General features: G+C 43.0%; 1 long non-coding RNA gene across 1 annotated transcript; it reads right to left on the bottom strand.

Annotated features, from left to right (window-relative positions):
- Window positions 1-1,975: 1,975 nt before the first annotated feature.
- LOC134987181 (uncharacterized) lies at window positions 1,976-6,938 on the bottom strand. Its single transcript, XR_010192892.1, has 3 exons — window positions 6,845-6,938; window positions 5,362-5,465; window positions 1,976-2,922 (listed from the first exon to the last, which is right to left on the bottom strand). It is a non-coding gene; the product is annotated as an uncharacterized LOC134987181 (long non-coding RNA).
- Window positions 6,939-22,204: the final 15,266 nt, after the last annotated feature.

Below are 22,204 nucleotides of genomic sequence, written 5' to 3'. Positions count from 1 at the left end.
CCGCCCATTGATTTTACACCAGCCGTCGCAACTGTCATCATTAGGATGTGCAAGGGCAGCAGCCCATTGCTAGGGCCCAGAGATCCGTCAGAAACTGACTTCCCTTATTATTTTATTATTATCCTTTATTTATATGGCGCCACAAAGGATCCGCAGCGCCCATTACACAGTACATAAATGAGCAGACAAGAAAACAGCACCTACAGTTCAAGTTCAGGACAGGTATAGAAAACCCGGGGTTAGGTGCCATCAAAGGGAGTATGGAATATAAGATGTGTAAGTAAGAAAAGGAAAGGCACATGAGGAAAGAAGCCCCTGCTCTTTCGAGCTTACAATCTAAAAGGTGAGGGGCTAACAGACCGGGGTGACACAGAAGGAGTAGACAGTGAGCATAGACAAGAGGGTTAGGAGAAGAGTTGGCTGAGTTTGGTGAAGAAATGGGTCTTGAGAGCCCGTTTGAAGTTTTGTAGAGAGGTGGAGAGTCAGATGGGGAGAGGTAGAGAATTCCAGAGAAAGGGAGCAGCACGTGCAAAATCTTGTAGTTAGGAGTGGGAGGAGGTAATCCGTTGGCAGGAGAGACAGCGTGCATTAGCAGAGCGAAGAGTGGGTGAGGGCTTTATAGGTGAGTGTGAGAAGCTTGAGCTGGATCCTGAATGGGAAGGGTAGCCAGTGAAGGCCCTGCAAGAGAGGGGATGTGGATGTAGTACGTTTGGTGAGGAAGATGAGATGGGCAGCAGCACTGAGGATTGATTGGAGTGGAGAGAGGCATTTTTGAGGGAGGCCAGATAGGAGGAGATTGCAGTAGTCCTATCTGGAGATGACCAGTGAGTGGATGAGGTTTGTGAGAGGTACTGAATATATGCACAGCTCAGAATTGCAAGGAGCTTTTGATTCATGACCCAAACTCAGAGCCCCGGATTAATGGGGGGCCAAGCGCGAAGTAAAATGAGCATGTGACTTGTGTATGCACAGTATAATCCGATCCCTCTATCCAAAAATGTTGGTATTTAGGGCCCCCCAGAGGCCCCCCCCCCCCCCCAAAGGCTTAATCCAGCTCTGCCAACAACACTCCCACAAGTCAGTGTGTTGTTTGTGTGATCACTATTCTACTTCCCAGTTCCAGCCTAGGAACATCCAGTTTCACAGATACACAGATCAGGCCATGCCATCTGTGTAAAGCCATACCTGCGCGTGTGCTGTCTGCAAAATCTGACTGTTTGCGTCTATGAAGTGAGATCCGTGCAAACCATGAGGGGGGTCCAAGAGCAAATCTTCGGGGCATCGACTTGCCGAATATACTGTGCCAGCACAAAAGGTAACAAGAGGTCTGCCAACATGCCAATGTCTTAGCTACCTTCTGTCTATGCATCATATTTCTGGTGAGTTTTATTTTTTCAGAAATACGGTATCGGCTCCATATTTCCAAAGGTATCACCTGGAAACATTGCGATGGGTGAAGAATGATCAGCGCAGACACCTCCCCACCACCAGGGACCCATGTGCATCAAACATCGTGCTCCCAAAATACCTATATATCTGAAATGCATGAGACCAGAAGTATTATGGATTTTTCTGTATTTTGGGTTATTTGCATACCGTAATGAGGTATCTTAGGGATGGGACCCAGGTCTAAACATTAAATGCATTTATATTTCATATACACCTTATATAGATAGCCTGAAGGTCATTTTATAAATAATTCTAAAAATTTAGTGCATTAAACAAACTTTGTGTTCATTGAGCCATCAGAAAACAAAGGTGTCACAGTTTCAGTCCAAAAATGACTTATTTCGGAATATTTCTAATTTCGCAATTTTGGGTATGAGAGAGTCATCCTGTACACCACTGCTTGGTCTGAACATATTGCAATTTAACTATATTTTAAGTCTGTGCTTTTAATAATCCCCAAATAAGTATAAAGAATAATAGTATTTTTTTTCCATTCAGCATCCTTGAACAATAGATAAAAATACTGTAATTTCATTGGTCAGTTGTGTTTATGTAACACACACAGTACTGTACAATATACAGAGGAATACACAAAAGAAAAGCAGCAATTTCGTGGTGCTGGGATTCAGAAGGTTAATATGGAAAATATTAAAGCTCATAAAATTCAGTATAAAGGCCAAACAACTGGCTAGGAGATGAAGGCTGAAATCACTGACACATGACTGACCAGGGAAAGTTGAGCATTTGGTGTCACTGGTGTACCCAATGTTTCTACTGTTTAAGATGAAAAGTGGTTGACTAAGAAGACTGGTGGACTAAGAAGAAGACTGGTGTGATCTCGATGTGCATAATGGCCATAGTTCGTATCCAGCGATGATTTACCACCGAATTACAATGGTTCTCCCATTGATGATGGAGGTTCAAAGGTTCTCCACCGTCAATGACAGAGATGGACCAATTCCCCCCAGCCTGCTGTGCTTAGCTCCATCTTCCAATGGTTCTCTTACCCAATGCCGCTTCTGTGACTGAGAGCAGGGATGCAGTTTAAATCATCAATGGTTTCCCACTGATTATTTAGAGCTATTGATGCAAAACACTTATAGCACCATCAATGTAGACTATCAATGGTAGACCCATCAATGGCCATCCCTGGTGTTTGTTTTTTTGCCCAACTCCCATCTATTAAATGCATCAACCCTTCTACTGACCAACCCACAGATCATTATAATCAGACCCAGATGTCTAGCAAGAGAGAACATTTAAGATTTTTTTTTAGCTATATGGAGATGCTTTCCATTTGTAAATTACTGATTTACCTTAGTATACTTGTGAAACTGTAATATTTATCTAATTCTTGCTATCACAGAAAAATGCACCATCCATAAGAGGCTCCAGGGATTTTTGCATTACATAACATGACTTAATGGGCACCTCCACTTAGCATTCTGCAGTTCGTCCAATCAAGGGCAGGTCCTATTGGACAGAAAATCAGGCAGTTATTTTCTAGTTTGGGGTGGGAGAGGATTAGGTGAAAAAATACATAAGTAATGCTAGTCTGTAAATATAGTAATATAACATCATTTAGCTGTAAGCAAAGTTGAACGACTAATTATTAAAAGAAGACTAAATATAGACGTTTTGAGGTATATTGGTCCCCAAACACACACATACACAATTACAGTTATATTTCTGTTATAAATATATTTTATTTATTAGGACTTCAACACAAACACAACTTCTTCTTCCCAGTATAGTCATAGTAATTATGTCTCCAATTTATAACACAGATATAAAATATTCGTGCGTTAATAAAAAAAACAACCCTTAAGGAATACTAATTTGAATATTGACCATTCAGTTTTTATACCTCCTATAGATTATTTTAGAAGCATTAATTAAACAGTAAAAATGTTTTATTAGATAGTAACAACATTTGTTGAGCTAGAAATGTAAGGGAATTATACGCTATATCAATTTCATCTAGTTTACAGCGTGAGCAAAGAAAAAAGTCACACATCCAAATGACATTTTCTAATTTAGTAGCCAAGATAAAATTGTTTCTGTTGGAACTGTGAAATTAAAGGCCGCTGACAAAGTGCAACATGGCAACAAAATAACGTAAAAGACTGTGAATAAAGTATCACATTCAGCTTACACATAAGAAATACAATTTACCACTATGTCTAAACATTATTTTTTAAATTATGTTTCCATATAAAAAAAAATCAATAAGCACATAAAAGGGGTCATTTACATTCCAGAAACACTGCAGATACCCAGAACTTTTAATTATGCACAAAAGCACCTATTTGTCCACCAGAAATATACATTGGAGAATGATTATATTCCGCATTTGATATTTGCCTGGCTGTATAGACACTTTGCGGAATCCTTGTTGGCTTCTTGTGACAGAAATGTACTGCAGTGTATCAGCAAAGGATACTCTTTCAAGTACCAACCACTGTGCCAGTACTGGGTCACTATAAGGCCCTGTGCTCATCTGTATTGGAAAGATGGGACCTGACAGTTGAAAAAAAGGGAATGAGGAGTTGGTGGTCTTGGACAGTCCTGTCAGACCATTACTCGCTACAGAATACATGGTGCAGGTCAAGTGGAGAGAGCCTGGGGCTATAAAGGAGAAAGCAATTAGAGAAGAGAAGGACAGCTACTGTATAAAGAAAGACACTGCCATAGAAGGGAATGCAGCCACAGACTCTAGTGATGGCAGAGGAGAGTGCTTCTATAAAGTAAATGTAGCTATAGCTGTAGCTTCACCCCCCACATCCAATCTCTGGCTCAATCCTGACGGTTCCAGCTACGCAACATTGCTCGCATCAGGCCATTGCTCTATCAGAGTGCGATTATGCTTATTATGCACTCACTAGTCATCTCAGGGCTCATCTATTGCAACATTCTCCTCACTGGTCTCCCACTCTCCAATCTCGCACCACTCCAATCTGTTCTTAACTCCGCAGCTAGACTTATCTTCCTCTCCAGCCATTCCACATCTGCCACTCCACTTCGACAAAACCTGCACTGGCTCCCATTCCCCCACAGAACCTCTTCAGACTCCTCACCCTCACATACAAGGCCCTTTCTAATTCCACTGCACCATACATCTCCAACCTCATCTCCTTACATCGTCTCGCCCGCTCACTGTGGTCAGCCAATGACCGTCGCCTCACGTCTACCCTGGTCACTACATCCCATGCGCGAATCCAAGATTTTGCAAATGTTCTTCACTGGAACAAGCTCCCTTGCTCTATTAGGCTCTCCCCAACCTTGCAAAGCTTCAAACAGGCACTGAAAACTCACCTGTTCATCAAAGCCTACCCTTCCGCACATCCCAGTCTTGAGGCCGCTCTCCCATCCTCATGCCTTGTCCATCCGTGCCTCGATTACTTCCTGATACCAGTCCACCTTCCACCTGCTTGTACCTCATATCACCCTTTCTATCTCCCTCTTCCCCTAGATTGTAAGCTCCTTTTCTCAGAACCCTCTTCTCTTGCACTTCAATTACAGCTCTTTCCTACTCAGTGACTGTCTATACCTGCATTTCCTCCTGCTCGTGACTGTTCCTCTCTTCCAATGGCTGCTCGCCCCCAGTAGTATGCAGATTACTTCTTTACTTTCTGACATCTTAGCTGTTTTGTGTACTGAAAACTGTGGTGCTAATTGTTACATATGCTCTGTTTTAGTTTTTCTGGTATGTTAAGTTCTGTATACCCTTTATAGTTCTAATGTGTGTTGTATGTACAGCGCTGCAAAACACTTGTGGCGCTTTATAACTAAATTGTAATAATAATAACAACAACAACAACAACAACAGAGGGTGAGCAGTCATAGAGGGTGACAAAGTTGTGGTCAGTGGAGCAGTGATGTTGTGGGCTCCAGAGTGAAGCATCTACTTACTGGTCTAGGTGCCAAGAGAGAGTCCATGTCCGACGCAAGTGTCCAGTCTGATCCAGTTGACTATTCACATATTTAAACATTTGATGCATCCTTTTTGTGGTTGTCTATTTAGATGTCATCATGAAAGATTTTAGCTACAGAAATGCAGAAAGCACATTCAAATTGCTATGCAAAACCTTTACAAAAATCTCCTGTATGCCAGCCAAGAAAACTGTACTTTTGATAAGGACACAATGGAGTTTACAGGAATTAATAGTGTCCTCACAAGAACTTGGATAGATCCAGTCAAAACCAAGGCATTGACCTGTGGCCTGTATCCACCGTTTTGTGAATTTTGCAAGCTACTGAAGACAGTTCATATGGAATTCTTCCAGCATTGTGGTTCCCATACCTGCTTTTCTGCCCAAGAAAACCACCTAGGTCCATAAGGTAGCTGGATGCTGTTTTAGGGATTTGGTTGTCTAATCTAGACACATGATTCTAACTTCTGCGCTTCAATTGTTATTGTGATGTCCATGTGGCAGGGCATTATGGAGTCCATAAAACATGCAAAGGACCATAAAACATGCAAAATCTAGCAACTTTACTGATGACCATCTGTGAGTTTAATTATTCAACAATATGTGTGGGCTTGACCTACATATAACCAAATGAAAACTTTAAGAGAGCACCTAATTGGACATTTGCAATTGTTGCCTGTTCCCCTGGACCATGATTTTCCATCTTAATGGAATTTCTTGCCGAATTACATAAAGTCTCTGGGATCCTGAACTATATCTGTATTTGTGGATAACTTCTCAAAACAGGCACATTTTGTTACACTTCAAGGCTTAGTCATGTCTCTGCAAACTACACATTTGTCAAATCAACTGCATGCGTGTCCAGAGGACATTGTCTCCGACTGAGGAATCCATCTCAACTTTACTTTTTGGAGGCCCATTATATCTACTATCTTCAGTGTTATGGGCAAATAGTCCATGTCAATTACACTCTGGAACAGTACCTGAAAAGCTTTGGTAAATACCAACAATATAACTGTGCATAGTTATTACTAACAGCTGAATCAGAGTATAATAATTCCATCCACTGCTCCAACAGAGTCCTTTCTACACCATTATGTTAATCACTGACAAAATTCTAACCAACCACCATGTCTGATTGCTCATTGCCTGCAGTTTTTCATCCCTACAATAAGCTACTTCAGATACAACGTAACTTGCAAAATGCCCCGCAAGTCTACAAGATGAACACCTCAGGGTTCCTAGTGTTAATTAAGCGGATAAAAGGTCTGGCTCTTCGCTGAAAACTTATATCCAGAACATTCATCTCAAAAGTTGGCTGTACATTAAATTGGGCTTTTTTAATTCTGAGATTGCCCACAGATACCATGGTTCACCTACAAGGTGGGCTATTAAATAACAAGACTCTATTTATATAAATTAACCATACTGCATGAGTTAAAAGGGAGTGGGGGAACATTGACCTTGGATTATCCCAAAATAGTTTGCAAGTTTCACCCCTCTCATACAGGTAGTTTGGTGTCACACAGCGTTAGAAAAAGTTGTGTCTCTCGGGTGTGTCGTAAAAATACCTAGTTCAAAAGTAGAGTAAATTTTTAGTTAAATTTAACAAAACGCAGACAAATCTTTCTGTATGCTAACCGAGGCAGATTGTATGTCATGTGCATGTGTGTCTGCATGGCACAAAAGATTTAGTGACAGTCGTGCAGATTTGGAAGATGATGAATGTCCCGGAATGCCTTGCACAATAAAATCAAAACGAAAATTTGGAAAAACTTGAGAAAATTGTTCAAATTGATTGTCGACTCAGCATCCGAATGATAGCAGAAATATTGACAAATAAATTGTTAGATCAAGATCTTGACATGACAAAAGATGTTTCCAAGGCTTCTCATTGCCGAGCAGAAAGAAAATTGAAAGTGAATTTGTACAGACATTTTGGAACAAATTCAAGCAGATTTACATTTTTTTGGTAAAATAATTACCTGTGATGTGTCTCAGTACAATCCTGAGACAAAATGGCAGTCCATGCACTGGGAAACACCATCATCAACAAGAATGAAGAAAGCACATCAAAGCAAATCCAAATTCATAGCCATGTTAATTGTGTTCTTTATATCAGACTGGGTACCAGAAGGCGCAACAGTGAATCAACATCGCTACAAAAATGTTCTAGACACTTTGCGGGAAAGAATCAGAAGAAAGAGGCCAGATTTGTGGAAAAAAATGGTTTCAACCTCCATCAAGACAATGCACCAGCCCACACAGCCCTCTTTGTGAAGCAGTTTTTGGAAGAGAAACAGATTGCAGTGCTAGAACACCCTCCATACTAGAGAGACCTAGCGCCGTGTAACTTTTTTTTGTTAATCTAAAGTCAAATATGTACTCAAGGGATCCTGCTGAGTCAGATGCCAGATAATGAGCTACAGCACGGCTTTGACCAATGAAAAATAAGAATGCAGCGGTGTGTAGGATGAAAAAGGGGAGTTCATAGAAGGGGAGCGGAGTTAAAATATACTTACAGTAATATAGTTAAATGTAAATTATAATACCAGTTATTTAATAGCTACTAGTCCATGAGCTGCATCAAGTGTTTCAAGTCTCTGTGTTGAAAAGGCTCTCCACACTGTATCCTATGAATAAACTTTGAGCATGCTCAGATCAGCCTACTGTCCATTCCCTGTCTGCAGCCAATCCCGTGCATTCTAGCGGGTTAATAAATCTTGCCGTTAGTTGCACAAGCTGACAGATTTTTTAGTGTCTCAGCCTTGACCCAGCATTCCTCTGACTCCTGATCTGTCTTCCCATGTGTGATCTCAGCTATCTACAGTATGACGACCATCCCAGCTCCTTGGTGATCACTCTCGCTATGTACATTCCTGACTCATTGACCCAACATCTACCATGAATGCCTCTGACTATCTGTACTACTGTTGTGAAGACTGCTCACTGATCCTTACATTGCTCCTTACCTCTGTAATCTTTATCTCTATTGAATGCAACAGGACCTAATAGACATACTGTGAAGTTCACAGAATTACCATGCAAAATAGTGGACATGGGCCCTCATTCCGAGTTGTTCGCTCGCTAGCTGCTTTTAGCAGCATCGCACACACTAATCCGCCGCCTACTGGGAGTGAGACTTAGCTTAGCAGAATTGCGAACGAAAGATTCTCAAAATTGCGAATAGAAATGTCTTAGCAGTTTCTGAGTAGCTCGACACTTACTCTGCCACTGCGATCAGTTCAGTCAGTTTTGTTCCTGGTTTGACGTCACAAACACACCCAGCGTTCGCCCAGACACTCCCCCGTTTCTCCAGCCACTCCCGCGTTTTTCCCAGAAACGGCAGTGTTTTTTCACACACACCCATAAAACGGTCAGTTTCCGCCCAGAAACACCCACTTCCTGTCAATCACACTCCGATCACCAGAACGAAGAAAAAAACTCGTAATGCCGTGAGTAAAATACCAAACTTCTTAGCAAATTTACTTGACGCAGCCGCAGTGCGAACATTGCGCATGCGCAGTTAGCGGAAAATCGCACCGATGCGAAGGAAAATAACGAGCGAACAACTCGGAATGAGGGCCATGATATGCTGATAACGCAAACATAGCCTGATGGGCATGATGTCACTTGAAACTAATGGAACTCATTTATACTCTTCTTAGTGCTATTATATCTGTATTCCATGCTGAACAATACCAACTTTGCCCTTGTATGGCTCACCTCCCACAGTGTAACCTTCAAAGTGCGCCCAACATGGCTGCCCCATATGGTACACTTGTGGATGGGATGAAAAATACATAGGCCTGATGGTTTTGATAGAACCCTACTCTGAACTGTAGGACTGTAAAATCACCCCCATTTTGTGTCATCTCTTCTAGGGGTGGACTATTCCACCCTGGGTAATCCTACGCTGAGAGCCCAAGATGGCTGCCGCACCTGGTACCTTGTGAGGGTGGAATATACAACCCTTGGAAGTTATTACCAAAAATGCCTACACCAATCCTGCATTATGCTTCCTGTGTGCTTAAGGTTTTCTTTTATGTCTGTGTGGCTTATCTATTGTTGTATTACTCAAATCCTCTGTATCATGTGCATTGTTTTTGATATCTGTAAAGCGCCTTGAGTCCTGTTGGAGAAAGAGCGCTATATAAATAAAATTATTATTATTATTATTATTATAAGACAACACTCTATGCTAGACTGTGTGAGCACATTTTAACTACGCACTGGTCTTCACACATTGAACTCAAACAGTACACCATCATTCATGACCTGCAATGACTGTAACAGAAATAAATGGACTACCTACTGTAAGTATCAACAAAGGCCGGCAGCACCAGGGGTTAGGGATAGGCAGGGCCTAATCAGACATTCAATTTAACTAATCTGTTAATTGTCAATTAGGGATACTATCTGCCGATTAGCGGATATTATTGATGATCGGCGATCCATTGGGCAAATTCAAAATGTTAAAAATACCTGACTCACCGATCCAGATAATTTTTTGCTCTCAATCGGCAAATCAAAAATGCTGGGTTTTTGTAATTCATTATCCCCTGTAGAACAGGAAAATTGCCCTGATTAGAGGTTAGATGTATGGGCCCCTAAATTTTGCTCCATTTTTATAATTCTATACTGTGTAGCAAGAGTACAGTAGCATAGGTGCAGAAGTACTGTATCTGTACACAGGACACTCATTCTGCCACTAGTCATTTTTCAAGCCCTCATAAAATGAACATTCCATCTTCGTTTTATTAAAATTGCCTGTTTGTGTGAACAGTAGGGTAGACAAAATTAACAGAGGACACTTGATTTCCAAGTTTAGCACAATGAGGCAAGGTTTCTCCAAAGGCTTTCAATTAAATGAATGGCTTTAGTAGATTGATGTGCTGTTTAATTTACGTACCATGCAACTTATAAAACTACTCCTCCTAAAAAAAACAAAAAAACAATTCAGCTGCACAAACAAAAGTTTATTGTGTCAATGCAGAGTATCTGTTAATTGCCATGAGAAGGCTAATTAATCTTTAGCTTATATTTTATACTGTCTCTGACCTTGTAATTTAAGGAATAAGAATTAACATTGCAGACAGATTTTCACTACACATAACTGCAAGATAACAACCAGAAAACATTACAATTGAGGTAAATTTAATAAAGACTTATTTAAAAAAAATGATTTGTAGATGTGTTAAGTGGAAAAGGAAATAATGTTGTAAAGAACAACGGAATATCCCCATACTATATATAGTAAGTAAAATAAGATTTTAAACCTACCGGTAAATCTTTTTCTCGTAGTCCGTAGAGGATGCTTGGGACTCCGTAAGGACCATGGGGATAGACGGGCTCCGCAGGAGACATGGGCACTTTAAGAAAGACTTTAGGTATGGGTGTGCACTGGATCCTCCCTCTATGCCCGTCCTTGAGACCTCAGTTAGAGAAACTGTGCCCAGAGGAGACGGACAGTACGAGGAAAGGATTTTTGTTAATCCATGGGCAAGATTCATACCAGCCACACCAATCACACCATATAACTTGTGATATACTAACCAGTTAACAGTATGAAAACAACATAGCATCAGTCCAAGACCGATGAAAACTATAACATAACCCTTATGTAAGCAAAACTATATACAAGTCTTGCAGAAGTAGCCCGCACTTGGGACGGGCGCCCAGCATCCTCTACGGACTACGAGAAAAAGATTTACCGGTAGGTTTAAAATCTCTTTTATGAGACAAAGCCGCCAATTCCGACACTCGCCTAGCCGAAGCCAAGGCTAACAACATGACCACTTTCCAAGTGAGATAGTTCAACTCCACTGTTTTAAGTGATTCAAACCAGTGCGACTTAAGGAAACTCAACACCACGTTAAGGTCCCAAGGCGCCACCGGAGGTACAAAAGGAGGCTGAATATGCAGCACTCCCTTTACAAAAGTCTGTACTTCTGGGAGAGAAGCCAATTCCTTTTGAAAGAAAATGGATAAGGCCGAAATCTGAACCTTAATGGAGCCTAATTTTAGGCCCAAATTCACTCCAGTTTGTAGGAAGTGAAGGAAACGGCCCAGATGGAATTCTTCCGGAGGAGCATTCCTGGCCTCACACCAAACAACATATTTTCGCCATATACGGTGATAATGTTTAGCGGTCACGTCCTTCCTAGCCTTTATCAGAGTAGGAATGACCTCATCCGGAATGCCCTTTTTCGCTAGGATCCGGCGTTCAACCGCCATGCCGTCAAACGCAGCCGCGGCAAGTCTTGGAACAGACAGGGCCCCTGTTGCAACAGGTCCTGTCGTAGAGGAAGAGGCCACGGATCTTCTGTGAGCATTTCCTGCAGATCCGGATACCGGGTCCTTCGTGGCCAATCTGGAACAATGAGAATTGTCTGTACTCCTCTTTTCCTTATTATTCTCAACACCTTTGGGATGAGAGGAAAAGGAGGAAATACATAGACCGACTGGAACACCCACGGTGACACTAGAGCGTCTACAGCTACCGCCTGAGGGTCTTTTGATCTGGCGCAATACCTCTGCAGCTTTTTGTTGAGGCGGGATGCCATCATGTCTATCTGGGGCAGTCCCCACTGACTTGCAATCTGTGCGAAGACTTCCTGATGAAGTCCCCACTCTCCTGGATGCAGGTCGTGTCTGCTGAGAAAGTCTGCTTCCCAGTTGTCCACTCCCGGAATGAACACTGCTGACAGTGCGCTTACATGATTTTCCACCCAGCGAAGAATCCTGGCGGCTTCCGCCATTGCCACTCCGCTCCTTGTGCCGCCTTGGCGGTTTACATGAGCCACTGCGGTGATGTTGTCTGACTGGATCAGAACTGGTCGGTCGCGCAGTAAGGTCTCCGCTTGACGTAGGGCGTTGTATATGGCCCTCAGTTCCAGGATGTTGATGTGAAGACAAGTCTCTTGACTTGACCAAAGACCTTGGAAGTTTCTTCCCTGTGTGACTGCTCCCCAACCTCGGAGGCTCGCGTCCGTGGTCACCAGGATCCAGTCCTGAATGCCGAACCTGTGGCCTTCTAGAAGGTGAGCACTCTGCAGCCACCACAGGAGAGATACCCTGGCTCTGGGGGACAGGGTGATCAACCGATGCATTTGTAGATGTGACCTGGACCACTTGTCCAATAGGTCCCATTGGAAAGTCCTCGCATGGAACCTGCCGACGGGAATGGCTTCGTATGATGCCACCATCTTTCCCAGGACTCGAGTGCAGTGATGCACTGACACCTTTTTTGGCTTCAATAAGTTCCTGACTAAAGTCATGAGTTCCTGAGCTTTTTCTATCAGAAGATAAACCCTTTTCTGGTCTGTATCCAGAATCAAGCCCAAGAAAGTCAGACGAGTCGTAGGAACCAACTGCGACTTCGGGATATTGAGAATCCAGCCGTGTTGCTGTAACACCTTCAGTGAAAGTGACACGCTGTTCAGTAACTGCTCTCTTGATCTCGCTTTTATGAGGAGATCGTCCAAGTACAGGATAATTGTGACACCTTGCTTGCGCAGGAGCACCATCATTTCCTCCATTACCTTGGTGAAATCCTCGGGGCCGTGGATAGCCCAAACGGCAACGTCTGAAATTGGTAATGACAATCCTGTACCGCAAATCTCAGGTACGCCTGATGAGGTGGCTAAATGGGAACATGAAGGTATGCATCCTTTATGTCCAGAGATACCATAAAATCTCCCCCTTCCAGGCTGGCGATGACCGCTCTGAGCGATTCCATCTTGAACTTGAACCTCTTCAAGTATAGGTTCAGGGATTTAAAATTTAAAATGGGTCTGACCGAACCGTCCGGTTTCGGGACCACAAATAGGGTTGAGTAATATCCCCTCCTTTGTTGAAGCAGGGGAACCTTGACCACCACCTGTTGAAGATACAATTTGTGAATTGCATTTAACACTATCTCCCTTTCCGGGGGAGAAACTGGTAGGGCCGATTTGAAAAACCGGCGAGGAGGCACCTCTTCAAATTCCAGCTTGTAACCCTGGGAAACAATTTCTATTGCCCAGGGATCCACCTGTGAGTGAACCCAGATGTGGCTGAAAACTCAAAGACGTGCCCCCACTGGGGCGGACTCCTGTAGCGGAGCCCCAGCGTCATGCGGTGGATTTTGTAGAGGCCGGGGAGGACTTCTGTACCTGGGAACTAGCTGTGTTGTGCAGCTTTTTTCCTCTGCCCTTACCTCTGGCAAGTAAGGACGCACCTCATACTTCCTTGTTTCTTTGTGATCGAAAGGACTGCATTTGATAATGTGGCGCTTTCTTAGGCTGTGAGGGAATATAAGGTAGAAAATTTGATTGACCAGCTGTAGCTGTGGAGACCAGGTCCGAGAGACCTTGCCCAAACAATTCCTCACCCTTGTAAGGTAAAACCTCCATATGCCTCTTTGAGTCGGCATCACCTGTCCATTGCCCGGGTCCATAGGACTCGTCTAGCAGAAATGGACATCGCGTTGATTCTAGAACCCAGTAGACTAATGTCTCTTTGAGCATCTCTCATATATAAGACCGCATCTTTTATATGCCCTAGGGTAAAATGGAATCCTTATCTAGGGTCTCAATATCCGCTGATAAGGTATCTGTCCATGCTGCTACCGCGCTACAACCCAGCCCGACGCAATCGCCGGTCTGAGTAAGGTACCAGAATGTGTGTAAATGGACTCCAAGATAACCTCCTGCTTGCGGTCAGCAGGGTCCCTGAGGGTAGCCGTATCTTGGGATGGCAGCGCTACCTTTTTGGATAAGCGTGTTAATGCCTTGTCCACCCTAGGGGAGGATTCCCACAGTATCCTGTCCGTTGGCGGGAAAGGATACGCCATAAGAATCCTTTTGGGAATCTGCAGTTTTTTGTCTGGAGATTCCCAAGCTTTTTCACATAATTCGTTCAACTCATGTGAGGGGGGAAAGGTTACCTCAGGTTTCTTTCCCTTATACATGTGTACCCTCGTGTCAGGGACAGGGGGTTCCTCTGTGATATGCAAAACATCTTTTATTGCAATGATCATATATCGAATACATTTAGCCACTTTTGGCTGTAATTTTGCATCATCGTAGTCGACAATTGGAGTCAGAATCCGTGTCGGTATCTGTGTCTACAATTTGGGATAGTGGGCGCTTTTGAGACCCCGAAGGTCCCTGCGACATAGGGACAGACATGGGTTGACTCCCTGGCTGTTCCCTAGCTTCAGCTTTGTCTAATCGTTTGTGCAATAAATTTACATTAGCACTTAAAACCTTCCACATATCCATCCAGTCAGGTGTCGGCGTTGTCGATGGAGACACCACACTCATTCTCTCCTCCCCCTGAAAGCCTTCTACCTAAGACATGTCGACACACGCGTACCGACACACCACACACTCAGAGAATCCTCTTATCTGAAGACAGTTCCCCCACAAGGCCCTTTGGAGAGACAGAGAGAGAGTATGCCAGCACACACCCAGCGCTATATGACCCAGGAAAAAACACTATATAAATATATGTTTACCCAGTAGCGCTGTTTGTACATCTATAAATGCGCCAAATTATGTGCCCCCCCCCCCTTCTTCAAAACCCTCTTTCACCGTGGTTAAGCAGGGGAGAGTCTGGGGAGCTTCCTCTCAGCGCTGTGCTGTGGAGAAAATGGCGCTGGTGAGTGCTGAGGGAGAAGCCCCGCCCCCTCAGCGGCGGGCTTCTGTCCCACTCAAATATACTGAAAACTGGCGGGGGCTCATTATATATACAGTGCACAACTACTATATATACCTATTTTTGCCAGAAAAAGAGGTTTATATGCTGCCCAGGGCGCCCCCCTTGCGCCCTGCACCCTTACAGTGACTGCCGTGTGTGAGGTGTAGGGGAGCAATGGCGCACAGCTTCACCGCTGTGCATTACCTCAGTGTAGATCATGAAGTCTTCTGCCGCCTTTGAAGTCTTCTTTTCTTCTCAGACTCACCCGGCTTCTATCTTCCGGCACTGTGAGGAGGACGGCGGCGCGGCTCTGGGACAGACGGCGAGGGTGAGACCTGCGTACCGATCCCTCTGGAGCTAATGGTGTCCAGTAGCCTAAGAAGCAGAGCCTTGAAACTCACAGGAGTAGGTCTGCTTCTCTCCCCTCAGTCCCTCGATGCAGGGAGTCTATTGCCAGCAGGCTCCCTGAAAATAAAAAACCTAACAAAATACTTTCTGACAGGAAACTCAGGAGAGCTCCCTGTAATGCACCCAGTCTCCTCTTGGCACAGTAGTAAACTGAGGTCTGGAGGAGGGGCATAGAGGGAGGAGCCAGTGCACACCCATACCTAAAGTCTTTCTTAAAGTGCCAATGTCTCCTGCGGAGCCCGTTTATCCCCATGGTCCTTACGGAGTCCCCAGCATCCTCTAGGACGTAAGAGAAATAACAATGAATGAATAAATAAATTAGAGATGGCTCTGAGGGCCTAATTCAGACCGGATCGCAGCAGCAAAATTGTTGTCTAATGGTCAAAACCATGTGCAGTGCAGGTGGGGCATTTATAATATGTGCAGAGAGAGTTAGATTTGGGTGGGATGTGTTTAAACTGAAATCTAAATTGCAGTGTAATAATAAAGTAGCCAGTATTTACCCTGCACAGAAACAAAATAACCTGCCCAAATCTAAATCTCACTGCACAAGTTATATCTGCCCCCCCTGCAGTGCACATGGTTTTGCCCATTAGATAACAAGTGTTTCTGCTGCGATCAGGTCTGAATTAGGCCCTTGGAGCATACAATACAATACTTAACAACTTTCCCTGATTGTCAGGGAGACTCCCTGAATTAGGAACAATCTCCCTGACTCCTTAAAGAGTCTAGCAATCTCCCTGATTGCATCTTACCCCCATTATGTAGCTGTTTTATTCTTGAAAAGAGAAATCAGAGATATATACATTCAAATGGAATCATCAGTGCCATTTCAATGCATCACCAGTGCTAGTATTCCCAGCATTGGTTAATTATAATAAGGCACAATGGTGGTCATTCCGAGTTGATCGCTCGCTAGCAGTTTTTAGCAGCCGTGCAGATGCTATGCCGCCTCCCACTGGGAGTGTATTGTAGCTTAGCAGAAGTGTGAACGAAAGGATCGCAGAGTGGCGGCAAAACAATTTTGTGCAGTTTTAGAGTATCTCAATACCTAATAATACCATAATAATTGTCAGATAAGGTGTTATCCATACGATCTGTTATTCTTGTACTAGAAGCCAACATCATTGGGTAATATAAGCATTTATGTCAACTGCCCATAGACATCTATCTCTACCCAGGGACACTGTCATGGGTTGGTTAAATGCTCTCTATACCATACTGACATTACAGGAATTAAAGCTTGAAATTTTAAGATATCTCTTTTCACGGTCAATGTTTCACACTCTCAAATCCCCTACATCTTATATGATGCGTTAAATAAATATGGTCACATTTCAGGCTACAAGATAAACTAGTCTAAATCTGAGGTTCTACCCTTTCATCTTACGTTTCATGCTCTTGACCTTCTATTACTTAGCTTCTGATGGTGAAAATACAAACTGAAATACCTTGGGATTAATCTTTCCACATCATATAATGCTCTTTATGCATTGAATTGTGCATCCTTCTAACAGCTATAAGGAAACATTTCTCAGGACGGCTGAGCTGAATCCTAACACCTATAATAACTGCAATGCCTACTATTTTTTGAAAACCATAGCAGTTTATATGCCACCATCACCCTTCATCAAATGCAATGCTGTTTTAATGATTTTATATTGGACAGGAAAATCTCAATACTGTAGTAAAAGTATACATCTACCCACTTGCATACCTACAAACCTTCCCAATTATGACGGAACAGCCCCACTTTTTGAGCACTGTTCCTTCATCCCACCCACGGGTCACATTATGGGAGGACAATCTCTCCCCCATGCTTGTGTGTGGCATGTAAATAGTGTAGAGAGAGGCTGGGGGCAGCCCTGCAGCTCGGGAAGAGCCAGGCACACTCCCAACGTAGGTGGCAACAAGAGTGTTAAGTGTGACCAAGCCCCCAATGTGACACCCAGTAGGGGTGTGAAGTGTGACCACGCGCAAGATGTCCTGAGACCTCCTTCCAAAATGTTAGGAGGTATACTGGAGGGAGATCCAGATCACGTGAATATTACTTGGAATCACAATGTAATCATGGTAACTCCAGTTAGATAAATCGGCATAACTTGGTATCAAACCCTTTCTATACATCTGGATGTTACCAGGGAACATAGATCTCACTAATTACTCAATAACTTATCAAACACACATGTTAAACTCAGGATAACTGCTAAAAAAATAAATAAATATTTCCCATAATACTCTCACCTCTGGTTGGCCAGTTGTATCGCTAAAAGGTCAACACTTGTAGAAAGTGCTTACAAGATCTTACAGGCAATGGTGTACGATCCCAACAAAAATAAAACTAAATATAGACCATTTGCTAAATGTACTCAAACCCCCAATCTACATACACACAATGTATACCTCCTGGAGTACTAGTATCCAAGTTCATCAAAAAAACATATGTATACCATACAGCAGTGGTTCCCAAACTGGGTGCCACTGCACCCTTGGGTGCCTCTGGGCACTTGCAGGGGTTCCGTGGATTGATGGTCTAGGACCAAGTCAAATTATGTATGGTCAATGTAATAGGCAAAACCACAGGGATTGTGGCTCCATTCATAAAATATGTGGACAAACAGAAGTCAGTCCAGTCCCTCACACATAACTAACCCTAAGGACAAACATATAAACATAATTTACTTAATTTAATGTTGTTTTTTTTCTGAATTTCACAAAAAGAAACTTTTGGCCTAGGGGTGCCGTGAAAAAAATTCTGGTACTCTAAGGATTTAGTAAGTTTGGGAACTACTGTCATACAGCATATATTTGTCTACAGTTGCTTTTTATCATCTATTAAGCAGTGTATACCATATGCCTGGGATCTGACTTCCCGGGTATGGGTCGTTGGGTCGAGTCGACGCACATTAGGTCGACATGCATTGGGTCGACCACTAATGGGTGACATGCACTAGGTCGACAGTGTCGTTAGGTCAACATGTCATAAGGTCGACATTGGTTTTGTTTTTGGTGTCATTTTCTTCGTACAGTGACGGGGAACCCCAATTAGTGCACCGCATCCCCTCGCATGGCTCGCTTCGCTCGCCATGCTTCGGGCAGGGTGCCTCGCTCCACTACCGCTGCGCTCGGCACAGATTGCCGTTCCCATTAGTAGTCCACGTGGATCGTAAAGTATGAAAAAGGTCAAAAAATGAAAAAAATTGTGAAAAACTCATGTCGACCTTTTGACCTGTCGACCTTGCACATGTCGACCTAATGAACCTGTCGACCTAGACACCCTGTCGACCTAGTGCATGTTGGCCTTTAGTGGTCGACCCAATGCATGTCAACCTAATGCATGTCGACCTAACGACCGCAACCCGATTTCCCACACCTTGTTAAACCATACACCTTCCTCTCCCATCCAAATCTCCCATCCTCATTATTTACCATAAATAAGTTGCTCTTCCTTACACAAGAAATGTATTGCAAACAATTGCGATAGATGTATTAACCTGGAGAAGGCATAAGGAAGTGATAAACCAGTGATATGTGCAAGGTGATAAAGGCACCAGCCAATCAGCTCCAATATGTAAATTGACAGTTAGGATCTGATTGGCTGCTGCCTTTATTACCTTGCACTTATCACTGGTTTATCACTTCCTTATGTCTTCTCCAGGTTAATACATCTGCCCCAATATCCTGTTTTACAGCAAAAAAAAAGGTAATTGATTCATTGCGGTGCTCTGTACAAATCCATTGCTAAAGGAATGTATAGTAAGCACAGTGTCACAATGTGAAAATAAACGTTCACATTCTTGCATTGAGTAGAGGACGTTTGGCACAAACGTGTGCGCAGAAAATCTGTCTGAGCAGATGCTTTGTTGTCATTATCGCCACGTAATCATAAAATGATTCTCTCACCCATGTCATCAACATTTACACAAGGCAAAATAAAACGGCGTAAGCATTGCTAATTTCATGCAAATATTAATACTGGCTGAGGAGGACAGGACGCAGCATCGTTTCTGCCTGCCTTCCTAAAACACTGAGCTCCTCAGGTTGCAATCTTACTTGGCTGTAACTAGTTTTGCTCCTCTTTGGATGAATTATATGTGTTTCAGGAGCACCTGTTATTCTGATCTGCAATTAGTGACAGCCTTGGCCCATGTCTTTGATTTATTTGGTTTTAATGCTGTCTCTTGGTTGACTGCATTGGCAGACTCCTCTAGAACCAGATATTCACAAGAGAGGGAGTGGAGCAGTAAATCTCAGTTTTGTCAGTGAGATTAATTTTGTGAACACCCTTTTTGGAAATCAAGTCAGAATATCTCTGCACCTAGAATTACATTGGCCGTTCCTATCAGAGAAGCACAGTCACTTCTTCCTTTGTCTTTGGTTACATTGCATTTTCCTATATGCCACACATTATTCTCATTTATCATCGGAGCACCCAAAGCTGCCTGCATTATCAGCCAGGGTTTGTCATGGTGCGCTGGTACATTACAAATACAATTAAACCTTTTACGATAGTGCAGCTTTTGGCTAAAGCAGCACAGCTTCAAGGTTGAAAGATTTCAGATATTACCAGTGATATCAGTTCTTTTCCATTTATCGCCATTGTCCTGACTAATGCAGGAGTGTTGCATTAATTAAAGGAAGCATCCGGCAGTGCTCCCGCTTCTCCCATTCTGACACTGAATTGGAGCCTGAAGCCTGCTCATGGTTTAAGGGCCATTCATCAAACGTGTCACGCTGAAGCCACCAGCTGTCTGAGAAGAGACTCATTTGCATTTCATCAACTTCAGTCTTCCATTCACTTCCATTCTCCCCATTCCTCTTCTTTATTTCCGCCTACTTTTGTAGTTTTATTTCTTGGACTTTATTTCAATATTGTTGCATGTAGCTATGTACAAAAGTGTGTACTGCGCTTTAAATATGTTTACAGCATCTGGAACATAAAGTCTGGTTGTGGATTCGCTGCGTGGTCTTCACTGACGAGATGTAACGGCAGAGAGTGGACGGTTAAAATACTCCTGATTGGAAATGATTCAAAAATCGAGGCTCAAATGTTTATGGACATAAAAAAGAAAAAGAACACGGAGACTCTGCGTTGTGGAGAGAAAATGAAGGTGGAACAAAGTATTATCTGGTTTGATGCCCTACAAATGCTTCAGTGGAAATCCAGGACCCCCATGTGATATGTAGCATGCTTAGTTTATAATTTCCAGGCCCTTCTTTTACATGGTTGCAAAAAACAGAAAAACAGTTATATCTTTATCAGGGACGGTGCAAGGTTTCTCGGTACCCTAGGCAAAACTTCAGCCTACTGCCCCCAACCACCAACAGTAGCAACTTCCAAGCCCTTCAGACGAAAGTATGATTAATAAGTTCCACAGCCACCACTTGCATTAAGTACGACAAGTACTTTCATTCACTTGCATTAAGGCTTTCAGAAACAGCCTTAATTTTGTGATAGGCAAACTCAGTGGTGCCCCTCCCAGATCCCGGCACCCTAGACAGCTGCCTAATGGTAGAGCCGGCCCTGATCTTTATTATAAATCAGCAAAACAGTGTCATGTGCATGTACCTTTGCCTCCTGCCAAATTGGCTGGAGCTATATGCATGGGCCCCTTTCCTGGCATCAGCAAAGCTGCTATGATCACTTGGCAATGGCACTCTTCATTGGTGGAAGTTAGGGCATAGCTATAGTAGATGCAGTTGCTATAGGGCCCTCTCCCTCCACCTAGGGCCATAGAGAGATGGGCGGGGCCCTTGGGCGTGACCTAATCATAGAGGTGAACTGTAAATTAAATTGCATATATGCAAATTATTGTGCATCTTAGCTATTATGACTGTAAGCTCCTCGGAGCAGGGCCCTCTTCCCTGCTGTTCTCACAGCCTGCTTTTCTTGCACCTCAATTACAGCTCTCTCCTACTCAGTGACTGTCTATACCTGCATTTCCTCCTGCTCATGACTGTTCATCTCTGTCAATGGCTACCCGCCCCCAGTAGTATGCCGGTTACTCCTTTGCTTCCTTACATCTCTGCTGTATTGTGTACTGAGAGCTGTGGTGCTAATTGTTACCTGTGCTCTCTTTTAGTTTTCTGTGATGTTAAGTTATATATACCCTGTATTGTTCTAATGTGTGTTGTATGTACGGTGCTATGAAACACTTGTGGGGCATTATAAATAAATTGTAATAATAATAATAAAATGATCTAACGTTTGCACTATTTGCCTACATACTGTAGTTAACATATGATTAAGTACATGGCGATTAGAATATAGCAAGTATAGGCTCCATAGGTCTTGCTATGAAACGGGATGGGAAAGAGTTACTGTGATCGGGGAGGCTCAACCGTCAGCCCCTGACTGCACATGTCAGGGACATGCAAGAAAAAGAAGATGCTGGTCCCTAACATTAGTAACATTGACATAATGTAATAGCACTAGTAATTATAGGGATCCATCTGATGGGGTTTGCCTTGACATTGTGGATGGGATCACATGTTTTGTCATATACTGTATGCGCTAAGAACCATAATTTGCATGTTATTTCCATGTTATTTGTAGAGTTGATATAGTATCTGTTTTGTCTATACTCAAATATACTCATTTAGATCCATGCATCCAATGCAGTGGAAATGACATCAAAGTTGGGATCAACTTTTGTCTGTCTGTCTCCATTTTGACTGATTATTGTTAATATTGTATCAATTATTCATTATAATTACAGTACATTGTATGA

This window comes from Pseudophryne corroboree, chromosome 2 (assembly GCF_028390025.1).
Source record: "Pseudophryne corroboree isolate aPseCor3 chromosome 2, aPseCor3.hap2, whole genome shotgun sequence".
In the NCBI taxonomy this organism is placed as follows: Eukaryota; Metazoa; Chordata; class Amphibia; order Anura; family Myobatrachidae; genus Pseudophryne; species Pseudophryne corroboree.
The sequence above is the reverse complement of the archived record's forward strand: the minus strand, read 5'-3'. Positions and strand labels throughout refer to the sequence as shown.